The 24,309-nt window shown below is 39.1% G+C and overlaps 1 pseudogene across 1 annotated transcript; it reads right to left on the minus strand.

Annotated features, from left to right (window-relative positions):
- Positions 1-9,908: 9,908 nt before the first annotated feature.
- LOC146500593 (immunoglobulin superfamily member 2-like) lies at positions 9,909-23,959 on the minus strand (annotated as a pseudogene). The gene is made up of 5 exons (XR_014869700.1): positions 23,206-23,959; positions 21,953-22,323; positions 21,419-21,835; positions 16,004-16,287; positions 9,909-10,220 (listed from the first exon to the last, which is right to left on the minus strand). The product of XR_014869700.1 is annotated as an immunoglobulin superfamily member 2-like (transcript).
- Positions 23,960-24,309: the final 350 nt, after the last annotated feature.

The raw sequence follows: 24,309 nt of genomic DNA on the forward strand, positions 1-24,309 counted from the left end.
CTCCAGGCTACAAAACATTATTTGCTTGTCATGGTCACATTTACTGGAGCATTTGCTTTGCAGAGCAAGGTAACTCATTCACACCGCACAACCCATGTAAAACTGACATGACTCATGGCTGGAAGAGAAAGCATGTGGGCAATAAAGGCTTTTGGAGGCAGAGTTAATACAGCACCAGATTACTGAATCACATCATTATCCAAGCTGGTAACAAAGGAGCAGCACTCCATGCAGAATTTTATTAATTTTTATAGACACTGAGGATCATCCTGAGAGCTGCATTCACATTCAGTATAAACCAAGCAATAAATTGTTTGTACACTGCAGGTTATTCTTCAGAGTTGTTGGAGAAGTAGCAGTCACATTTAGGATTTCTAATAATATCTGAATGTCTCACAATGAACAACTCATTCTAATATTAACATATTGGGCATTGAACACATTTAACACTGTTTTACTTTTTATGAAAAGATGCTAACACATGTTAAAAAAATAATTATGGGATTAATATGTGCTTACCAGAGCAGCACTTCTACCTTCAGGCTATTAGTCTGCTGCTGGTCATCTAAACCATAATTATTACTGTTGCATATTTTAACAGGTTTTTAGAGGCCTTTTTAACAGATGAAAAGAATAAAATAATTCTTAAAAATATCTAAGAAATAAAATTGCAGCACTCAGTGTTAACCGGCTGAACACTTTGGTAGAGGTATGGGAATTGTGTGTAATTATCTCTATGGAACAATGGTGAGCATTAGAATTATGTCGCCTACCCTTGACAGCAGTTCCATTGGTAAATTGGTTTCAAATAATCCTGAGTTAAATAAAGGGTCTGTGCATGAAAGTGGTTCAAGGGGTTAATTTGACAGCAGGAACATTAAGTACTAATTATGTCATAGCAAGCTGGCAAATAATTGGTGAGTGTGAAATGGCGATTACTTCTGTCTCAAACAGCATGCTTTCAGGTCAGTATCTTTATTTTGCCACTTGTTTAATACCTGTTTGTATTATAAGGGCGGTGCAAACAATTCTGGCATTCATTGCCTGTGATTTCTTTTTCCAGTCAAATTTTCACTCCATCAAAGTATTAAGAGACACAATGGCCAATGGCTGGGAATCAAACCCACTGCATTTAAAAGATCCCATGTAGCCACTGAGAAAAGCATATTAGCATATTTGCCACTGCCATGCTGTATGTTACGTGCAATAAGGGACAATATTTTGATGAGTGATTTAATTAATTTTTTAATTAATTAAGCTTTATTTCTTTATTTTCAACCTATATAATGTGAGTTAGCGACAATATAATCTCAATATAATTAGTTACCTTTCACATAATTCTATGTGAAAGGTAATATTAAAAAGGGAACTCCAACAATCCAAGTATGAGGTTTGGATCACTGGGGTTGTGGTGTGGAGGAAGAAGCGCCCCAGCAGAAACAGCCACCAAAGACCTATGTCCAATTAAAAACAGCATGTGATCAAGATAAACTGGTGGTAAGGGAGTAAATGTGTTGACTGACTGGTCAGCACAACAACTGAACCATGTTCGGTTTCTAGGTGATTGGATTGCATATGGTTGTGCTTTGGTCTATAAACACTGTTTTCTCTACTGTGTCTGTACCTTAAAGCAACTGGTTGGGTGGTGAAGAGAAACAAAAGGCAGAGGAGCACAGAGAGACAACAAACAAGTTAAAATGCAAACTGTGTGAGAGAGAAAGCAAAACTGAATGACATTCAGTAGTGGCATATAATAACTGAGGAGTGGAAAACAGGAGAAGTGTTCAGTGCTTCCTGGGAGGTCCACCTGCAGTCTAAGCCTATAGCAGCAAAATTAAAGGGTGCTTCAGGGCCATCTAATCCAGGACTAGCTATAAACCTTGTCAACAATGAACGTTTTAAGCCTGAGGTGGCTCAAGTTATCAAAACCAATGCTAGCAAGTGTTTTAGAGAGATGCATGGCTCAGACACAGATACCCGCTAATTAGTGCTTAGTATAAATACTAGTGTTTTACTACTGAAGTAGACTTTGCAGATGAACTGTTGCTTCAGCATTTGATAATTGCATTAAAATGATCCAGCAACACAAATAAAACAAAATCATGCTTGCTATATCTTATAGCAGACTGTAAAAAAATAAATTTATATATATATATATATATATATATATATATATATATGATTTAATCCTCCAAACAAACAAGCCATAATGTGCTAGCTAATTAGTGAACTTTTTCTGAGCTGTTTCTCCCTGCTTCTGGTTGATATATTAAGAAACGCAAACTGCTTGGTGCCTGTAGGTTCATATGTTTAGCATGCAAAGATGAGAGCAGCATCAATCCATTATCTCTGCAATAAAGCAAAACGAATACTGACTTAAATTGTCAAGCTATTAAGGTGACAGTGTGTTTATCACTGAGCTACTAGGTTGCATCAATTATCCACTCCCTCATACTAACGGACAATGAGTAAGTGACAACAAGACTACAAACGGAAGAGGTGACACACAACTTCCCGCACCTACAAGCAATTCTGAGTCATAAGTTGACGTATCTATATACTCCACCCAGCCAGCCAACAGGCTGGAACCACCTGCCTTTAGCACTATGGCCATTCTTATGCCATTCTTGTACCATAGATAAGGCAAATAATATTCAGTTGTGATATTATTTAAGAAAGCCCAAAACAAAACTGTGCAGTAATTCACACAGCACTAGTTTATTAATCATTAACTTGTAAGTGAAACTCTTGAGATCCAAAAACTATTTTGCAAGAGTGCCTTGGGCCCAGATGGCAGCATTAACCTAGCAGGTTTTACTTAATAGTAACCAGATTTCAGTAAAGCATTCACTTATCCGGGAAAGCCTCTGCCTGAGTTTCCTTGAACCTAAAACCACAAAAGTTACAAATTTTGCAAGAGCATGGCTGTCAGAAAACAATGTGACATCATCATTAGTGGTGAAATCTGACTTGGTAGACTGATGACAGTACCACGGTCTCACTGTAGTATCTATCTGTCCGTATATCTGTATATATATATATATATATATATATTTTGGTTGAGTTCATCTGAATCTGTGAACTGATACTTAATCAAACCAGTCACACGGGAGTTGAGCATTTGCAGATAAGGATTTCTGAGTCGGCCGTGTTTTCTTTTTTGGCAGAGGTAAAGCCCAGGGCTTCTTAAATGGTCAGCTCAGTTCGATCTTATCTGTGCTGCCTGCCAAGCAGAAGAAACATGAGCTGTCTGCCTACCTCAGGCTGAGTCATGCACTTCACTCTCTTAAACAAACACACTTGCATATTGATCTGCACGGACATTCACAGAGAGACTCATGGTGCGCAGACGTTTAGGGATACACGTACATCAGCTGTGATAACCACAACACAACTCTGATGCAAGCATTATCTCATATTATCACTTGCATGCAAAAATGCCTTCCCGATCATGCCTTCGAGCCTGCTCCCCTTTCCCCCCGCTCCAGCATCGATTAGTCACGTTCACATGTGCTTTTCATGTCCCTCCACAGCCGTAAACAGATTCACACAATGTTGTATTTTTGCTCCCGGTGAAATAGTGTTCTGCAGGGAGGGGGGAAAAGGTGCAAAAATATAAACATGTAACCATCTTGTGCGGACCCACAAACACTCATGCATGGCTACATACAGGCTCATACAAGAATGTGCTGACTGTGCTCAAAATCTGATGTTGCCAAATACACCTCAAAACTCAAAGCCTTCTTACTGTAAGCACTAAGGGCAACAAGGGCCCTTAATCCGATGAAACATAACATAAAACACTTTGCACGCCTTGACATTTTCTATTTGCAACTCGATTTGTTAGCCCTTTGCACCGAATGTGTTATTTAAAAGAAAATAATGACAGTTTATACTAGTTAAAGGTAATTATAGGTTAGGATTAAATGAGCAAATATGATTCCAGATCAGCATGAGCAAAACATGATATTAGTGTAAGCATATTAAATGTTCCATGGGATGTTAGTTCAAGGACTTGCAAATGCTACAGGAAGTTCAGATGAGTAATTAATCAGATTGTCATTGAAAAGATTTGGCTTGGATTGCACAAGTGATAAGCATTAGTTGCAACAATCAATGGTGGATTAAGACTAAAATCCCCTTTCCCTTTCAGCTTTTGTCTGAGGTAATGACTGTAGATTTACTTAATCCCCGTGGCAACAACAAACTTACAAACAGGCTCTCAACCTTTGTAAAAACTGAAAAAATAAAATGTAAAAAAAATCAAGAACAGGGCATTATTCAGCTCATGGCTCATACATGCATGCTTTACTGTAAGCATGCTGCACACACAAAGCAAAGAAAGTATCTGAATCCAGGACCCTCAGGACTCTGTATATCTCGTCTCTTCTACATTCTTCAAATGACTGAGTGTATGAGTATGAAAGAGGCAGAGAGAGAGGGAGGGGAGAGTGAGAGAATTAGTTTTCCTCCTTTTGAACCAGGCAGGGCTGTTAGCAAAAAGGTTTTAATTGATTTTGAAGTAGTAGCTGTTGGGAATGCCTCTCACCGTTTAAAACATGCTTGACACACAGAAATCAAAACAGCCTATTACCACATCAAAGGGGCGACCACCCTTGTGCCATTCGTGGAAAGTGAGCAGCCAATTTTGATGACATGGACCATTTAAAAATTGTAATTTCTAAACTTCCCTTTAGCTTCGTTAGGGTCATTTTATTAACTATGCTCATAATATCCAAAAGCCATTACCTTTTAGGGAGGGATTGCTGTTATGTTCAATATGGATATTATTGCAGAGTGTGGCTGGAAAATAAACAAATTCTTTCCCGACAGAATGATTGAATTTTGTTAGTAAAGTATTGAAGTCTTAAAAAAAAAAATCCTGGTAGGTGTTTATCGGAGTGATATGTTGCTCACTGTACAGGTTCAGTCGTGTGTTTTCTGCAGCTCTGATATCAGACTGTCTCCAGCACAGCGTGAGGCTGAGCCCTGGGATAAGGAAGCTGCTTACCAACAGAAATACCAATTACTGCACACTGCATCATGACGCCTAATGGGCCTGCTGTGGTGGAGAGATGCTCAGGATGAAAGGCTTCTTTTACAGTGAAACCTGTATCCCAGCCCTCACCAAGTTGTTTAAAGACCACTGGCATTATGGTTTTGAACAACCTAATGTTCATGCTGGGTTGATTTATTTGTATATGTATATTTATGGCATGTTGTTCAGCATGAATACAACCCTAATATACTGCAGATGCTTCATTTAAACAACAGCATTTGCTGTTAGACAAGGATTTAAACTTGGATGAGCTTTGTCGGTTTAATACTTTCCCCCAGAAAAGCGAGGCTAAGCGTGACAAACATGCTATGGGGCCATATCTTCTGTTTGAGATTTGCCAGGCGTAAGCTGTTTATGTTAGCTGTGTCTGTGCAAGATTTCGCTATTTCCACTGTACACAGGTTATCAAATATATCCACAGCTGTAAAGCAAGTAAAAATGTGATCATATCCATGCACTCTCCCTACAGTCAACAGCACAAATCATAAATTCAGGTGCATGGGTTATTCCACATCTTAGATTAATTTTCTTTGCTGTTTAGTATACAGTTTAGCACAAATAATTTAGATTTATTTGTTTGATTCTGCTGACATCACTAGCCACTTCATCGGATATGCCTGTTTAAATTGATATTAATGCAAATATCTAATCAACCAATCACATGGCAGCAACTCAGAGCATTCAGACATATAGACATGATCAAGACGACCTGCTGAAGTTCAAACCGAGCAAAAGAGTAGGGAACAAAGATGGCTTAAGGGACTTTGAATATGACATGGTTGTTGGTGCTAAACAGGCTAATCTGATTGCTTCAGAAGTTGCTGATCTACTGGGATTTGCCCACATGAACCTCTCTAGGGTTTACCAAGAATGGTCAGAAAAACAAAAAATATCCAGTAAGCGATGGTTCTCTGGGTGAAAATGCATTTTTGATGGAGAATGATGGACAGACTGCTTTGAGCTAATATGAAGGTTACAGTAGCTCAAATAACAACTCGTTAATTCTACAGTAGAAAAAAGCAGAAAAACCTCTCTGAACAAACAATATGTCTAACCTCGAAGCAGATGGGAAGACACTACCTGGTGTCTTTCCTCCCAGTAAAGAACTGGAAACCAAATTCACACAGGCTCAGTAAAATAGAACAACATAAAGTTGGGAAAATATTGCCTGGTCTGATGAGTCTCGGTGTCTCCTGTGACATTTAGACATTCATAGTGTTAGAATTTTATATAAACAATATGAAAGCCGACAGAAGTGTACCAAAGAACTTTGTTGTTCACTTCTTAGCTGTAGTAATGGTTTGAATCACTAGTATGTATGAATTGGCTGGTTTGGTTAGTTTACTTCAAGTAAATTCAGAGTAGTTTACCCATTTTAAAAGCCCAGCTTCTTCTTGAAGTTGCTTATTTTTATTCCCTTGCATTCTCTTTTTACATTCGTCTCATGCTGTTGAGGTTGGGGGGTAAAATAAAAACCCTCTTAGGCAAGCTGTAAATAACTAACTAGTCTGCATATTTACCATATTAAATTCCAATTAAGAGAAAAGAAAGAATGAGAACATTTATTCTTGTCTAAATTGTTCAGGACATGTGTCTAAGGAATTAAAATTTGTTTAGAAATTCACCCTGAATGAAAGAGTAGAAACTGCTGCTGAAATGCTCTCTGTGGGCTAAACTGTCAAGCTGCTACACTCTTGGCCACATCCCAATCAGTAATGTTTTCAATTAGCAGCAAAAAGAAAATCAACTGCATTTACATCTCTAATTACAGTTTGCTTACAGATGTAAAGCGATTCAAACTTTCCCTGCACTGCCAACCTTCCTCCCTGTGTGAATCAGCATGGATTATAATGACAATAAAGAAAGAAAATATAGATCTATAGAATTTATAGATGAGATAATATAACATTCACATTTTTACCTAGCTGATAATGAAGGAATGTATTATGTGATCTTTTCTTAGCTCCATTAGGACTTTGAGTAATCCTGTTCCATATACTAGGAAATATGATATACCTACATGTGGACTTGGACCAGATCACGTCTCTGCCCTAAAGCCCTACTGTGCTGCTCTTTAAGACTTTTACAATGTTTGACAGGACTGCACGCTTCACTGTCACATCAACCCGCTGCTCAAAATGTCAGTGCAAGTGAAAGAGACAGTGACAGAAACATTAAAAGATATAATGGTTTATATTTCTCCATTTATTTGACCAGTAGTCCAGGGTATAAACAAAGGAATCACAGGAATCATAGATGAGATAAATCTAAGATAAACGTCAGTTATAAATGACTGTTTAATTTACTTTCTGATTTTTTTCTTCACAGTTACCTTTAATATTCTGAAGGAGTGGGTTACCATAGTAGCCACTGGGTGATTTAAAATGGGGGATGGTAATCAGATTCTCCATCACAGAAGAGATGATCATGCATATACTGAATATCAAAGAACTATAGTGTATACACTTAATAAGGAAAAACCCTATAAACGCTGAGTAAATCTATGTGCATATGTATGAATGCACATGGCAGTACCTTTTATTGCCATGTGAATGTGACACTGCATACTTGAGTTTCATAAGTAAGTGCACATTTTGGATATTTGCATGCGGTTGCTGATGTATACAAATATGTGTTGTAAGATGCCAGCCCCTCCATGGAACAGCACTGTTTGTCAGCTAATTAGCAACGTGAGTTAGTGCTACAGCAGTTGGGGGAGTGCCTCACATGCAGAGAAAGGCTGATGGGAGCTGATGGGCGCAGCAGAGCATCATTTCTGGTGACTTGGGAGGAGGGTGGGGGGGTAATGCTTCTAAACCACTGCTAATGAAGACATCAGCTTGTTGGCACAGCCATCTTAGTCACAGGCGAGGCAGCCGTCAAAACTGGCATTATGGCGTAAATAAATTGCTCAGACAGCGCAGAATCGTCAGACATTCAACATGCCAGTGAGGAGAACAGAGACATTTGTGCCTCTGAGCACACAATTATCCCACTCCAGTAGGGGTATCGGTGTCCTGATGGCAGTGCACAGCTACTCAAATGTTCAAAACTAAAGTAAAGAAAAAAGTAAATACAATCAGATTGGCTCTGTTTGCTCGATGGATCTGTCTGATTTGAGTTTTGAGCCAATTTGTGTCATCTCAGTCTTTGCTGCATAATTTGGATACACAGGCAAATACAATAATCCACAAAGACTGGAATAGAGTGGCTCATAAGCAGCAAGGGCAACTGAAAGTTTCAGGTGGCTGTTGTTGTGCTTATCTCTTTGAATTATTATGACACTTTAGAGAGTACAGGAAACAGTTCTTGCATCTCTTAAATGTGAGTCTCAGTTTGATGTAGGTTCACATAATGGGGAAAAAATAATTATGTATTCCTGAAGGAAAAAACATAGGGTTTGAAATTATAAATAAGAAGAGCGTAAAGAAATATATTCGGTAAAAGGGAGCTATATTAAGTTGCATAGAGCGGCAGACAGGTTTCACACATAATTTGTGGTGGAAGGTGGCAAACAGACACCAAAGGTGCCAGATTTTCCTAGCAGCTAACACCAAAAACGGTGGTAGCAATCTCATTCTCATTCCTCTAAGAAAATTTGAAGCTGGAGCATGTAGTCAAAGTCAAACTGACCATGACATTTCTCGCCTTGCTACCTTTCGGGGAAACATTTTGGATGCGAAACCCTGTTGGACAGTGGTTATGAGGAAAGCCTGTGTGCCAGAGGGTGATGTGTCGGCTGATTAGCAGCTTGGAAGGCCGCTGCTGATAGGCTTCCCTGATAGCTGCATTTGTTGCCCCGCTCTGAGATACCAGCGAACGAATGTTTTGGAGGCAGCTGACATTTTTCTCGGCTCTCATCCCTTATAGCTAAGAGGCCTTTTCTCTGTAGCACTGCTGTCAGTATTGAAATCAGATAAACTGTAAACAGACAGTGTTGAACCAGCTTAGCCGCTTTCCCATTTTCTCACCACAGACAGTTCTCATTCAATAACTTCAGTCAGAATCCAATTGTGTGCCATTATGTTGGCTTTTGCTAAATGTTTAGAATTTGCTAAGAGCCTTTTCTTTAAATCATCCCTGATCCTTTTACACTTTTTTAATCAGTCGAATTTATGTATCACTTGTTTGCAGCGGTCATCTCGAGGTGCTTTAGATTGGCTTCTATGTTCTAAAGATGTAAAAGTTCGTAGAGAACAGGACCCAAGTGTAGGAGGACGAGGAAGTGGTGAGCAAAATCCTACATCTAAATTAGGCAGTCAGTAGGACAACCAGTTCCAGCAGGAAGCAGGCAAAGTGCATCGTCGAGGCAAAAGGTCATACACTGGGAGGACTCCACTAAGAACACAAGGAAATAAAAATACACAAGAAAATCGGAACTGTGAAAAAAATAAGAGAAATATAAAGAAGAAATCTGGCCAAAAATCTCAACTAATCAGAATGATGAGTTTGCAGGTGACGGAGAGAATTGAGGGAGTATATATGTATGTATACTCAGACTCTATGCAGTATATAGTGAGTGGTCAAATGATCGATCACAGGTGAGACAAATTTAATGTGGTAACAAATCTGCTTGTGCATTAATTTTTTTCTTTTGGCTTTCTAAGACATGATCTTAAATGTAAAAAACCTTTGCCGTCGATGACATCTCATCTCATAACTAAGGGCCTTCCGTCTCCTTATTTAATCAGACTTTTGTTAATACACTGCCCAAAATATTAAGAGAACAGTCGAGCCTCACTAACCCAGTAAAACTTCAAATATATCACTCTCCTGCATACTTTTGGCCAAGCTATCAGAATCAGACTCCATGATGGTGGCACGAGCTCCCGACGTCCTTTCTGTGCTCTCAGTCCAGCACTGTGCAGCTTGATTGCCATTTGCCAGCGAACACCAGAACTGGCTGGCCTGCCACTGGCACCTTGTTCTCTTCACAGATGAGAGCACGTTCACATTGAACACATGTGACAGATGTGGTAAAACATTTGGAGATGCCGTGGTATCGCTGCACGAGTAGCCTGTTGGAGGACGTTTTTTGGCTTTCACAGCGCTTCTCCTGTTCCTCCTCACACAAAGGAGCAGATACTGCCGCTGGATTGTCGACCTTGTCCAGCTCTCCTCGTGTAGTGCCATATGTCCTGGTGTGCCTGCTAAGACTGTGCTAGGATACACAGCAAACCCTCTTGAGACAACAGGTCTGGATGTGCCATCCCGGAGGAACTGGTCTACCTGTGCAACTTGTATGACCTGCAGGTGCTATCTCATGTTCCCAGTTGTGACAAAAACAGCAGCAAAAAGAAAAACAAGAGAAAAATCAGTTAGGATAGGAAGATAACAATGGTCTGTGGCTACCACCTGCAAAACCACTTTCTTTTTTAGGGATTGTCTTGTTCTTGCTTCTACAGTAAACCTGTCGCCACTTTTATTTGCACCTAAGCAGCTGAAATGGATTCACAATGGTTTACGCTCCCTAACGGGAGAGACGAATATCTCTGAAATTTAACTGACTTTGTGTTCAGGATTGCGTGTCCCTTAATGTTTTTTTAAGCAGTGCATTTTCTAGCATGAATGCTGATAGTCACAATAACAACCAAGAGTAGCTGCAAGGCTCGCACCAGAGGAAAAGCCCCAGCAGTCCTATAAAGGCACAACGACAGGGCAAGCGTTATCATTTTATCAGCTCTGGAGGGTATGTAGCATGTAATCCCCCAAAAAGCAAATCTATTTCTTGTTTGTCAGTGGGAAGGGAATGTCTGATTAAGTGAAGTGGTCTGTAGAGAATAGGTGAGATGGAATGATAAAGAACAAAAATGCTCTATCAAGAGTCAGTTAGGATTCATTGTTTTATTCATGCGCCAACAGCATGACAAAGGAAGCAATAACAAAAATAAATATATAAAAAATATGCCAAGAAAAAAAAAAAGCAAACTCAAGTTCATTTTGACACATGAATCAATGCTTCGTGGTGCAGTTATAATGAACTTTGAATTTGCTGGATGTGTTTTTTTTAATCTTCGTTCTTGTTTTTATATCTACTGTCAGGGGAGGCTCAGTTATTTCTAACATGATTAAAGGTTTTAGTGATAGCACATGCACATACATGTAGACAAGCAAACATGACAGACACACGCTGGTAAGTTATACTATAATAACAGGAGGCACACAGATAAAGCAGCTTTGGGGTATTCATTCATGCAGTTCCAGTATGTGAGAGTAAAGCTGTGAAATAAAAAAAAGAAATAAAAAAAAGTGAGTTCTGGGTTTGTTGAGAGCTCCCTTGACAGTGAGCAGAACAGGCTATTACTTCATATTGCACCATTTAAGCTGTTTTTATTTTGGACTCTCCAGCTCCTTCTACCAGCCGGCACAGTCTCTGGGGATAATAATCAGGCCTCAACAAGAAAAGGCAGACAGCTCTTAACAGTTTTGAGAGTTGTATATAGTTTGTGTGCCCACATATCTGTGTGTTGAGCGGTGGGCCTGGATAAATGAGGTAATACTCTGTGTGCTTGTGTGAAAAGACCTGTCAGTCATGCTCCGTTAGCAAGTACTTTCCTAAATACTGTATCAGAAGACAATGTGCAGCTTGAAGTAGCATTACATCCTTAGACCCTTAAGGGATTTTCACACATGAACTCCAGACCATGTCAGTAGAAAGAGGTCATTTTTCAGATGTCTATCCCTGTTTCTCGCTGACAGTATGAGACACTCTGCTTCAGATGCATTCCCACCGTTTGGTTTAGGCGAGGGTGCTGCTTGGGTAAAGTATGCTGGAGGCTTGAAAAAGCACTCAGTCTGTATGAATACACAGAACTATTACCTTCACAATTTTTACAATGGAGCAGGGAGCTGACAGGTTAAAGACTGCTGAATGCCAGTTCCAACTGAATCTTTTGCATTCACTCATGCATGTCCGTTGGGTAGGGTCTAAAAAAGTTCAGGGCTGAAGTGCATGTGTGAAAACAGCTATAGAGACTATACGTCTCTCTGCCCTCATGCTTTCTTGCAACTTTGCAGACGGTTTTCCTCTATTCTCTCATATACACAGACAGAAAACTTGCACACAAAGCTCCCAGCACCAAGAGACCTCGAATCAACAAGTGAAAGGAGAGAAAGTACTTGACAGTTTTCAAAGTCTTACATTTTCAGATTGGGTGCTACAATGACAAGCTGGCCAGCACTTCACTTCTATGGTAAGGGGATGACTGCTGTGGATCTCTGTCATTCTGGGTGACAATAGCTCCCTCTGGTGCTGACGAATAAGACTGTGAGCGAAAGAGAAAGAGAGAGGGAGGGAAAAGTGTCTGCAAGTGAGAGAGAGAGAAAGCTTTTGGTTCAGACTGGGAACAGAAGGCAGCTCTGTCAGGCTGTGTCCTCTTCTTGTGAGAAAAGGGAATATCAAAGGCAAGACAGGAGTCATGAGGGAGTAGAGTTGGAGTTGGGGGTATAAGCAAAGAGATTCAGCGAGATGAGGTGAAAGGAGGCAGTGCTTCAGAGAAGACTTTCAGTGTCGATGAGAGGCGTTACGTAATTTGTGCAGATGGCAGGTTGAGTGTCTCTCTCTCCTCCCTATGTTATATCCCTACCTCTGCCAGGACGCATTATCCTCTCATTCAGGAGGGTGTTTTAGGTCTAACTTTGATCATTTGTTCTGTTTACGGTCTGTGTGTGTGTGTGTGTGTGTGTGTGTGTGCATGCGTATGTGTGTTTGATAGGACACAACTACTTGGAGCCTGGTTCAGGTGAGGAAATCTAATGTCAACTCCCATTCGTGTTGTTTTAGTAGATAAAATACGAATATAATACCTCACTTTCTGACTGTTAGTGAAATAGAATGCAAGACACTTGTATTTAGCATTAATGTGAATGTCTTTTCTTGCAGGTTTGGGGTTTTGACCTGGAATCTTCATCTGTCAGATAGGCAGGCTGTTAAGGTCATTATTTCGAAACTGATGGTGGCACTAGGAGAAAAAAAAATCAAATTTTGCATCCAGTTTTTGTCACTAGATTAAAAGTCAGGGGCTCAGCACAGCAATTAGTGTTCTGTGCACATCATGATTATGTGTTGAACATTTTATGACAACGTTGTGGAGATGTTTCGCCAGAGAAAAGGTCAAAGGATCAGCAAAGTAAAAGTGAAAATACGAGTTTTGGGGATTTATTAGCATTTATTTTGCCACTGTGCCATTCACATGCATTGATAAACTACACAGGCACAGTACACAACTGGCTTTTCATTGTTAATGTATGTAAGTAAGCACAGGGGTGCTGTTTTTGTAAGAGTAGTGCTCTTTTATTTTATTTTCCCCAAAAGACGTATTTATCGGAGCACCAGACACCGTATGCCCGCTGCTGTTTTATCACTATTACTGTCTGCTATTACTATCTATCACTGTTACTATTGCTATTATAATTTACATTTATGTGTGAAACCTTTCAAAGCAACGTTGGTGCTCTCCCTGTATTAAGAGAAGTTGTAATAGAAAAATGGTTGCGCGATTGTCATAAATCAAGTGCTTTCATGTCACACAAAGGCCAGAGCATCAGTCTGATGTCAAATTAGATCTGGAACGAGACTGCAGCAATAACGATAACCAGCTCAATGTATTCAGCTACATGCAGGCAAAAAGTTCAAGTTCAGAAAAGAGAGGGATTGTACTGTTTTAATAAATCCAGGCTTTTACTTTACACTGCATGCAGCAGCACTAATATGAAAGAAAAAAATGGATGGAATGAGTGTTTAATATGCAAATGTTTGAGACTTTATTAAGGCAAAGAGCATGAAGAGGGAGCTCTAATGGCTGGCGCTCTGGATGTGATTTTGCCTCTGCTTGTCTTTGCTGCATAGTTACAAGCATTGATTTGCCTCCCAAATTCAGTGTTTCTTTGTTTGCACTGACAAGCATTGCCATGGAAACACAAGGGAGTGAAATTACAGTAAAGTTAAGAGGGAAGCTGTACCAAGGAGCCCAGTCCACCAGGCTGTGAAGTGCTGGTAAAATTCAAGACCAAAGGCAGCACAACATCATCATCTCTCTGGGGCTGAGAGAACTACAGTCTGCCATAAAGTTCCTGAGTGTTCTTTTAGTCTCTCACATCTTTAAGAGAAACACTGCAAGTTTTACCTCAACTTGTACACAATCACCACATAAGAGCCTTCCTCGGTATGACAGTAATCAGATGTCTGCAGTTGTTTCCTCTAAAGTGAAAGCAATAAGTAGATTCTATTCCAGTCTCTAAAACAGATGGGGTGTTAAAGATTTATGGGGCTGATGAAGGGAAAAAAATGAGTCAGGAAAAGGGAGGAGAGGAAGAAGGAGAGTGTGAGACAGATGGAGGAAAAGCATCAAAATTTTGATTGGATTTATTCAGTTTTGCAAGTCCAGAGATTCAGATCCACACTAGCATTTATAGGCAAATATATACAGTACATTGCAGTCTGTGAGTATTTGCAGAGCAACACATTTTTATTTTGGCACATTGGTTTACCACAGTATGACTTTATTCTTTAAAATTATTCCCAGCTGCACTGAAAACCGGTAGAGCTATTCCATGAAATGCTATGAACAGATAAATTGAAACAAGAGTGATTTAATTGGAAAATGTGAGTTAAAAGAAGGTAAAGTACAGCTATTAAAATCCTTTGCATATATTGCATCACATAGAAAGAATGTCTGTGCTGTTCAGTCGTCTCCACCTTGATTGGTGTTCAAAGGGAGCGATTCACCCCAGCGAGATGGAGTTGACTTCTTTCCTTTTGAGCCTTTACTTCTGCACATCTTGAGCATCAATAGCAATATGGCCATGACTATGACGATGAGAACTGTAATAGTTATTTTATAGGTACTCATGTTGAATTCAGAGATGTGATTAGCATTGCCTGCAAAAAAGAAGACAAGAAAAGGTATCTCCAAAAGTTGATTCTGTTCATCTAGACGTAGCGTTTTGTGGAATATGGGGCGCTGTTTAGTTTCTGATTTTTTCTGCCAAAACCATGTGACCTGGAACTTGGATTCATGGCTGGGTTGTTAGTTGATGTTACAGGGGATGATGAAATTCTGCTTTCTTGTTCCTCTGCTTTATCTCTGCTTCCTCCTTTGGAATAGAGAGACTGTTTTCTGTGAATAAGCACAAGGGTAAAACTTTAGTTTAACAGACCTTTAATAACAGACCAGTCAGTGAGACTTAATGAAATTCTGGGTTATACTGGCAGACAAAAGAGAAAGGAGATTAAAGAGAATTCAGGAGGACTTGTAAACAACCAAACTGAGGAAAAAAAACAATTTAACAATAGGCAGGACACATGCAGCTTGCACAAAGGATAGAGACAGAATAAGAAATGACTCCATCAACATCAAAAAGAGAGATAGTGCAGACATCAGCTGTGCCCAGAAGATGACCAGGAGAGATGGCATATTTTGCTGGGTTTTGGGAAATGTGCTTTTTTACAAGGAGTTAAATCAGATGATCAGTGTGACTCTCAGTGCTATGCAACTGAAACAAAGCTGCAGCAAGAAGATATTAGATTAATTATAACTTCTTACGCTCATTTTCAGTTCCATGTTTATTAACTGATTGTATAAAATAGCTTTGCATGCTTCACAATGCAAAAATGTATCCTGTTTTAACTCAAAATGGGTACTTCTGTAACTTCATGTGCCTGAATCTGTTTTAGCAGAGACACATCGTACCTATAGAAATCACTGTTACATTGGTAGTTTGTGCCTGGCTGTGAGTCTTGCTATTGGGTTTCTGCCCAGACACGGGTACACAGGACATTTTGACCTCATCAAGCTCAAGGATGAGCTGCTGGACGCATCACCCTCACTTTGCAACTCACGAACTCCTCTGCTATCTCTGTAACACCCTCCCGACTTATACTAATGATCTTGGTGAACAAGGCCATTGGTGTTTGTTTGTGTTGCCAGGTGACAGAGAGCTGACCTTGAACCCCATCCACTTTACAGGAGAGATGCAGCCCCCCCGTGCGGCTCTGAACTCTCCATTTTTCTGACGAACATTGTACTCCGGCGCCACAGTGAACACACCTGTGGGACCAATGAGAGCTAGCTGCACACTTTCATTCAGCCATGCTTCAGAGACGAATCTTTTCTCCACGTCCTCTGTGTTTATGTTACAGGACAGCATCAGCTCCTGCCCCTCCTGCAGCGCTGCTGGCTGTGCTGAGATTTCCACTGCCAGAGACGGAGACGATGGCTCTACCACCTCTAATCACGATAAAAAATGAAAACAGTGAGACATCCACACAGGTGTCTATAGGATAAGTAAACATTAACGTGCTGACCAATATCAAGATGTGTTTTTAATATAGCATGACTGAGTAAAATCAATTAAATGCTTCTAACCTGTGGCTTTTTAATTTTTAATTAAGGATACTGTGGTTTACCATCATGAAGAAGTGGCTGAGACAGTGTTTACATGTCTTAACCATTTTCTTTTGGAGTGTGGCTCCAAAGCTCAGTCTTACTGTTTAAAGAAGAGGATAATCCTACAGTAGATTCAGAAAAACATGGTGTTAAATTAATAAAATGTTCATGATTATCTTCTGGCAATGCAAGTAATAAGATTGTGTTGGCATGATTCACTTTATTTTCCGTCATGCAGGAAACAGTTTTCCCCAACGATTGCAAACACTTATTGCTACTTTTTCATAAAAAGTGATTCATGAAAATAATTTGGACTTAATTTAAGTTTATATAGCAGTTAGACTGATATTAAAATATAGAGACCAAAGAAGAATTCTCATTTATGAAACAGGGAGTTTAATCTCTGAGGTTTGTAATCATATAAAATTTGAAAAGGCAAGTTGCACACAACACAGACAACATATTTACTGAGGGTGATTCTGTGTTTATCTATATTTTACTAAATAGCACCAATAGCACTACTTACTAACTCTTTACTTTAAAATTTACTTTTCAAGCTCATCATCCAAACCTTCAGCTACAAGCCCAACAATATTTCCTCAGTCAGTGTAGCTGTATCAAAATCTGTCTGCGCCTTTTCCCACCTTGATTTAGACTTCTGTGTTGAATCTTCCACTGTGGGCTCCCCCCTGCAAAACCCTGGGGCATAAAGTGAGACAGGCAGCAACAGTTGTGTTGCAGTTCAGTATAATCGATTCCTCCTGTGCACTTTTTGAATTTATTAGTGAGAGAAAAACAATCATATTATCAGTATAATAAATTATAATCATAGCATGAATGTCCAGAGAAAGACCCCCGCCCTGCCCCCCCGTCCTAATCTTAAAGTTTAACTTTAAGTTATAGCTTTGTAACTTTGTATGTGCATCTTTCACGTTTTCTTGATTCGATTACACATCGATTCAGTTTATAACCTAATTACATAACATGACCATGTTCATACAAGGCAGCTTGAGAGATAAAGTAGTAGTGGGTAATTAATCTGATCCCCCAATCCAAGTTTGCCCCTTTTGAACTGATTTGATTGAGTAATGCTGTAGATTCATGATGCAATGGTGCCACCTGGTGGAAAACCAAAAGAAGTACAGTTTTACCCAGTGTCCTTAAATTCTTCAGTCTCTTGCTTTATTTTTTGGGATGTTTGAAAAAGAGGAGAAATGTTAAGAAAGTATTAGAAAGACTGCAATAGTCCCTAAGGAAAATTCACATTTGAAACAAACAAGGAAAGACATGTGCAAAACAACAACACATTTATCTGGACTGTTTATATGGACTATCGTTGCCAAGTGCTGGCTCAAAGAGCATGTTCTGATTGTTGGGGTTTTCTGTGTATTATTGTTTAAAAAAGAAATGATAATTTATCTGCCTTTTTAGCATGTGTGTGTGTTTGACAGGACAGAAATTCATGCAAACAACACATCTTATCCAACTACAGGGAGCCTGGTACACGTGGGGAAATCTAAAGTCAACTTTCATCTGTGCTTCCATCCTGTTGCGTTATCAGATTTAATGTTAAACACGTTCACTGTCTCTTTGTGAATTTGCATGCTGATATTTGTATTTAGCACTAATGGGAATGTCCTTTCTTGCAGCTTTGTGGTTTCAAACATTGAAATCTTGACCTGATGATGATTCTGTCAAAGGTCACAGAAGTCATAAATGATGTAGCTGTTCGGAAGTTCATGACAAACTATGCAGCTCAGGAGCTTCGTGGCAGGTTATTAAGACCCTTATTGCCAACCTGATGGTGGCACTTAAAAAAGGAAGTGCCACCAGTTTGATATCCAACTATGCATCCTGTCAGGTGTTCACCAAAGCGATTAGTGTTCATTCTCTGCACTCCCATAATATCTGCTGCACATTTCATAACAATGATATAGAGACATTTTACCAAAAAATGAGAGTTCAAAGAAATTAATTGTCTCACTGAGCCTTTCAGGTATGTTGATAAACCAGATACTATAGAGTATAACTGCCGAATTTTCAGGTAAACAAGTAAGAACAGAGACTGTTTTTTGTAAGAGTCGTATTCTTTACTTTCATTTTTAATCAAGAAACTTTTTTGCAATGCCAGACACCGGATGCATTTTGCTGCTACATCACTGATTTCACTATGTGAATACAGCATTTGTGTGTTTTAAGTTCACAGCAGTGCTGTTCCTGTATTTAGAAAAGTTGTAATAGGAAAATGGTTGCACAATTGCCATAAAAATTCTGATAAAATCAAGTCGTTTCATTAAGGCCAGCACATCAATCTGATGTCAAATTAGATCTGGAATGACACTGCAGCAATAACGATAACCAGCTCAATGTGTTCAGCTACATGCAGGCAAAAAGTACAAGTTCAGAAAAGAGAGGGATTGTACTGTAGACGTATGAACTGACTGTTTATTATTTTAATGTTTGAATGTAAAGTTAATGTTTTTTAATTTGTTAAAAACATTGGATGTGATTTTGCCTCTGCTAGTCTTTGCTGCATAGTTAAAAGCATTGATTTGCCTCCCAAATTCAGTGTTTCTTTGTTTTGCTCTGACGGGCATTGCCATGGAAACACGAGGGAGTGAACTGTACAGCAAGGTGCAGAGAGAAGCTGTACCAAGGAGCCCAGTCCACCACTCTGCGAAGTGCTGGCAAAATTAAAGAGCAAGTGCAGCACAACATCATCTCTCTGAGCCTGAGAGAACTACGGTCTGCCATAAAGTTCCTGAGTGTTCTTTCAGTCTCTCACATCTTTCAGAGAAACACTGCAAGTTTTACCCCAACTTGTACACAATCACCACACAAGAGCCTTCCTCGGCATGACAGTAATCTGATGTCTATGGCTGTTCCCCGAAAAGTAAAAGCAACAAGTAGATTCTATTCCAGTCTCTTACACAGACGTTGTTCACAAAAACAGATAATCACAATGGGTATGCTTGCTGCAAAGAAACTCATTCTTTTACAGTGGTGGTCTCCTTCGGCCCCGTGTTTTAAGAGGTGACTTAACGAGATGGTGTCTGTGGCCAGGGTGGAACAGATAAGATTTGACAGGAAAGGGAAACTGGTGCATTTTTGCACGATTTGGCAGCCATTTCTGAAATTCTTAAAAATGAATTGATCTTAATTTTATTCCTCCCCCTCCTTATTTAATTACTTATTTATTTATTATTGTTATGTTTTTTTTCTTCTCTAAATTTTCTTTACCTCCTTAGTTATTTTTTTTCATTAATTTATTGTTCTTCATGCTTAAGTCCACATATGCTAACTGTAGTAACTGTTTACAAATGAATCTATATAAGTATGTTGTGTTCAGTTGTAAAAGCAAAAATAAAATATATTAAAAAAAAAAGAAAAGAGGAGGAGAAAAAGAAGGACAGTGTGAGACAGATGGAAGAAAAGCATCACAATTTTGATTGGATTTATTCAGTTTTTCCCCAATACAGCAACCATACAACCAAGTAATGGCAGAAGATTCAGAGTCTCACTAGTACTTATATACGAAAACATATGTGCAGTCCAACTAAAAAGTCTTGCATATAACATCATGTGTTTAAAAAAAAAAAAGCCTCTGCTGTTCAGTTGTCTCCACCTCATCTGATGTCCATAAGCCAGTAGCAATAGGACTAAAAATAAGATGATGAGAATTACAATAGTTATTATATAGGCTCTTGTGCTACATTCAGAATCGGCATTAGCATCACCTGCAAAGAAGACGACAAAGAAAGGTATTTCCTCATGATCTTTTGATATTTACTGAGAGAAATGACGTGTTAAGAGAAATGTGTTAAGACATGCCTACCTTTCGTGAGAACACTGACATTCAAATGCCCTGACTTTTCCACTGCAAATTTGCTCCATCCACGAGACAGAGAAGGCAGCCACTCCTCTACCTCACAGAAATACAGGCCACTATTTTCAGGGCCAGGGTTCAAGAATGTGAGGCTGAATTGGCTGGGGTCAGGGTGGTCGTATCTCAGGCGAACATTCCCCCCAAACCTGTGTTGCAGAATGGAGTTTCTGTAAACTGTGAATATGGGGCGCTGTTTAGTTGCTATTTCTTTCTGCCAAAACCATGTGACCTGGAACTTGGATTCATGGCTGGATTGTTTACTGATGTTACAGGGGAAAGTCAAATCCTGGTTTCTGCTTATATTCATCGCTGTATGTTCCTTTGGAATATAGAGATTATTTTCTGTGAATAAGGACAAAGAAAGACATTAGAATGAGTTGGTAATATTGGCAGTTCACATGTCTGGTTTATCATAGCTCACATCATAATCAGTATGAAAAGTTAAAAAATTTCAGATCACAACCCGTCCTGGTTGTCTGTGGCGTTGTGGTGTTCCCCAAAGATTTGTCTTTTGCTCACGCCTAAATATTCATTTTTTACCTTTAGCTCACATTTTTAGGCATATGTTTACGTTGTTAAGCTGATGACACCAAGTTGTATCTTTCCACTAAGACTAGTTCCACTCTCCCACCTTCTTTTGTCCCTATATGAGATTAAATTGTGGTTATCTGCTAATTTTATAAAATTAAAAGTGAGAAAACAGAAGTTCTTCTTAAAGGAACTAGAACCATTTTGAATAAATGGGGTAAATTCTCTCATGTATTGACTTTTCTCTAATTGCTCCTTCCTCCCAGGTTTAGAGTCTAGGTATTGTTTTGATAGCACCTTATATTTTGAAACATATGAGTATCACTTGGACTGAATATTCCCATCGTATTATTAGTTAGCTATGCCAATCATTTACAGGTAACAGTACTGTTATTTTTGTTTGCGCTGGTTACATGGTTATTGATTACAATGATTCTGTTTACTTTGGATAATCACAGAAACCTCTCCATAGGATTCAAATGGTTCAAAATGCAGTTTCTCGTGTAATTACCAGAACCCCACACAACATATTACTACATATTTCAGCTTGCTTCCCACCTGTGGCTTTAACTGTCAGGGTCATTTCTTCTGCATTCTTCTGTATGATGATGTACCAGGAGCCATCAGGATCTTGGATCCACTCCTGAGCCTGGCAGTAGATCCTACCTTGGTTTGATGGCTTAACCTCAGCCATCTTTAGGCTGTACGAGGCCTCTCCCCATTTATCTAAGCGTATGAGACCTGCTTGGTAACGCCTTTCAAACCCCTGGCCTGGGCTCAGTGTAAAATCTCTATTCAGAGAAATGATAGGCTGAGCGTCCTCCTGTCCATCTTTATGGAGATACCAGGCAACAGACAGATGGGTGTGCTGGCTGGTGCTGCTAGAGGCCAGGCATGTTAAAGTCAGAGCTTCACCCTCGTTTAAGCTCAGTGGTGTGGAAGCAGATGATGAGACACTCAGGGAGTCTTCAATCACTATGAAACCACATCAGAGAAATGAAAAGTCATGAATGCTCTGACATAGTCCGTATCGTACCTACATGAAGACACATTCAAGCGTTATGACTGAAAATCAGGATGGGGATTGATTACCTTTAACGACTGTCTTAGCAGAATACTCTCCATCATAAGCACCTTCTAAGCTGACTGCAGTACATTCATATTCCCCTTCATCAGTTTTCTGCAGGCTTTTTATTTCGAAGCGGACTGAGTTTGGTGAGAAGCGTTTCAAAGTAATCATTCATTATTTCTCACATGGATTAGGTGATTGGAATATGCAAAAGGATCTTCATATGAACTGATGATTTGGATCTCAAAGTTTGGGTTTGAGGGCTTTGTCATACGGAATTCAAAATGTTTGTCAGTGTTTTCACTTCTGAAGCCACTCACACTGCAGGTGATGTAGAGGGGAGAGCCTAACACACGAGGCCCAGCTTGTACTTCAGTGTTCACTCTGGCCTCTCCTGAGTAAAGCAGAGACAAAACACAAATGAAGTCATCTGAATCCTGAAACATTGAAGTGTCACTCATGTATTTAAAAGTATTAAAGTATCATATACTGTCTGTTATGGCACATTATATAGACTGTGCATTGAACATCTATTGATATATCAAATTTTGCAGGTATAAAGAATGTTTTCAAAAAGATATATTTAATTGTAATTCTGATTAAAAAATGTTTGCAAGTTTTGTCAAAAATGTCATCTGTATCTTGGTCACAATTTTTCTATTTCTGAAAATTGGGAGTTCCTGCTATAAACTATATGAGATAATGTGTACAAGTCTAGACAAAGACCGAGCTTGTCAGGAGTATAGTGATGTTGTTTGGTTTCTTTTTTGCTTGTTTTTTTCCCTTACATTCCTTACATCTATTTTCTTCAACTAACCCTATTCTTGTTCGTTTTTTGTTTTCTTTTTTTTTCTTTCTTCTTCTTTTTTTTGGTATGTTGGCTTGATTCACTTTATTTCATGTGAGAAATAATTTTTCCCCAAAGAAAGCAAACACTTTTTACAAATTCTTCATGAACGAGACTTTTAAAGTAATTTACAGCCAACTTGTTTTCATGCAGCAATTAAACTGATGTTAAAACTATGGAGACCAAAAAAGAATGAACATTTATCAGTGAGTTTACTCTGTTTTTGCTAAATGCCATTTTATAGAATTTGAAAATCATTTCGCAAAAGCACAGATGGCCTTTTAGAATTATCATAGACATTAACTTTCATTTACATCTTTTTTTTCATATTGGACTTTTATAAATTGGTCATAGTTAATATTCTGACATTTCCCATTACTCCTCATGATCATCAATCAGGCTCAAATGCAACTACACACTGCTACTTACCACAATGTAAAAGTTGACCCAGGCAGAGCATCACACTGACCCTCCAAAGAGAGAGCAGGAAACGGCTCATCATGAACCTTCAACTTCAGGCTCAACACTGTACGTCCTCCGCTGCGATCAAGCTCTTGGTTAATGCAACTGTGTAATCTGTGTAATCGCCCTGTCTGTTCACTCCTTGATTTACCTGCACTTCAGGTTACAAACCCTCTGAAACCTTTCCCGCTGCAAATGGGAATATAATAGCATGAATTTTTTGGAAATGTAATTCTGTGTCCCGTTGAGGAAGATGGCAAATATTGTGATTTGGCCTGTTCAGATCGCTCCTGTGCATTTCCGAACCCAATAAAAGGATTCGTAGGATACATATCCAATGAAATTGCCAAGTCTGTGGGACTGGACGTGAGAAAACGTACAAAGAAGTGGAAAAACTGGAGGGACAAAAAGGAGTGGGGATCAAATAGAGAGAAGGGCATCCCAGTCCAGCTCATAGATTGACCATTGCAAGACTTAGCATTAAATATAATAAATCAAAAATAAAACCTGCTGGACATTTTCACCTTAAACTAAATCAATGACTTTGCTTGTTTCCAGCAGGTGATGCAAGTTTTTGACAAATTCAGAGAAAGATAATTTTCCCCAGTCCCCCTGTCCTTGTCACAAAGATTGTACCTTTGCAGCTACTTCCTCTCTGACAATAAATACAAATACAAAAATAATTTGTAACTTTTAGATTTTTTGGATTTGATTATTCGTCAATTCAGTTAAAAAACGTATTTACATCCATGATCATATTCTTGCATAGGCAGCTTGAGAGAGAAAGTAGCTAATTATGCTGCTTAGAACCACTCCATCTAAATTTGGCCCCTTTCTGCAAACTCTGCAAGCTTGAATTTATTCGTTTGAATGATGCTGTATATTAATGACGCAATAGTGCCACCTGGCGGAGAACATAAAGACATACAGTTTTAACCAGTCCTATTCAAGTTGGCAATTCAATAACCAGGCTGCTTGAAAATGGCGGGGAACTTTATTTTTAGATGTAGAAACATGAAGTGCTCATAAAATAAAGACAATAATGTTTTCAATTTTTGTCAGTCTCTCCTC

Source organism: Neolamprologus multifasciatus, chromosome 16 (assembly GCF_963576455.1).
Source record: "Neolamprologus multifasciatus chromosome 16, fNeoMul1.2, whole genome shotgun sequence".
Lineage (NCBI taxonomy): Eukaryota > Metazoa > Chordata > Actinopteri > Cichliformes > Cichlidae > Neolamprologus > Neolamprologus multifasciatus.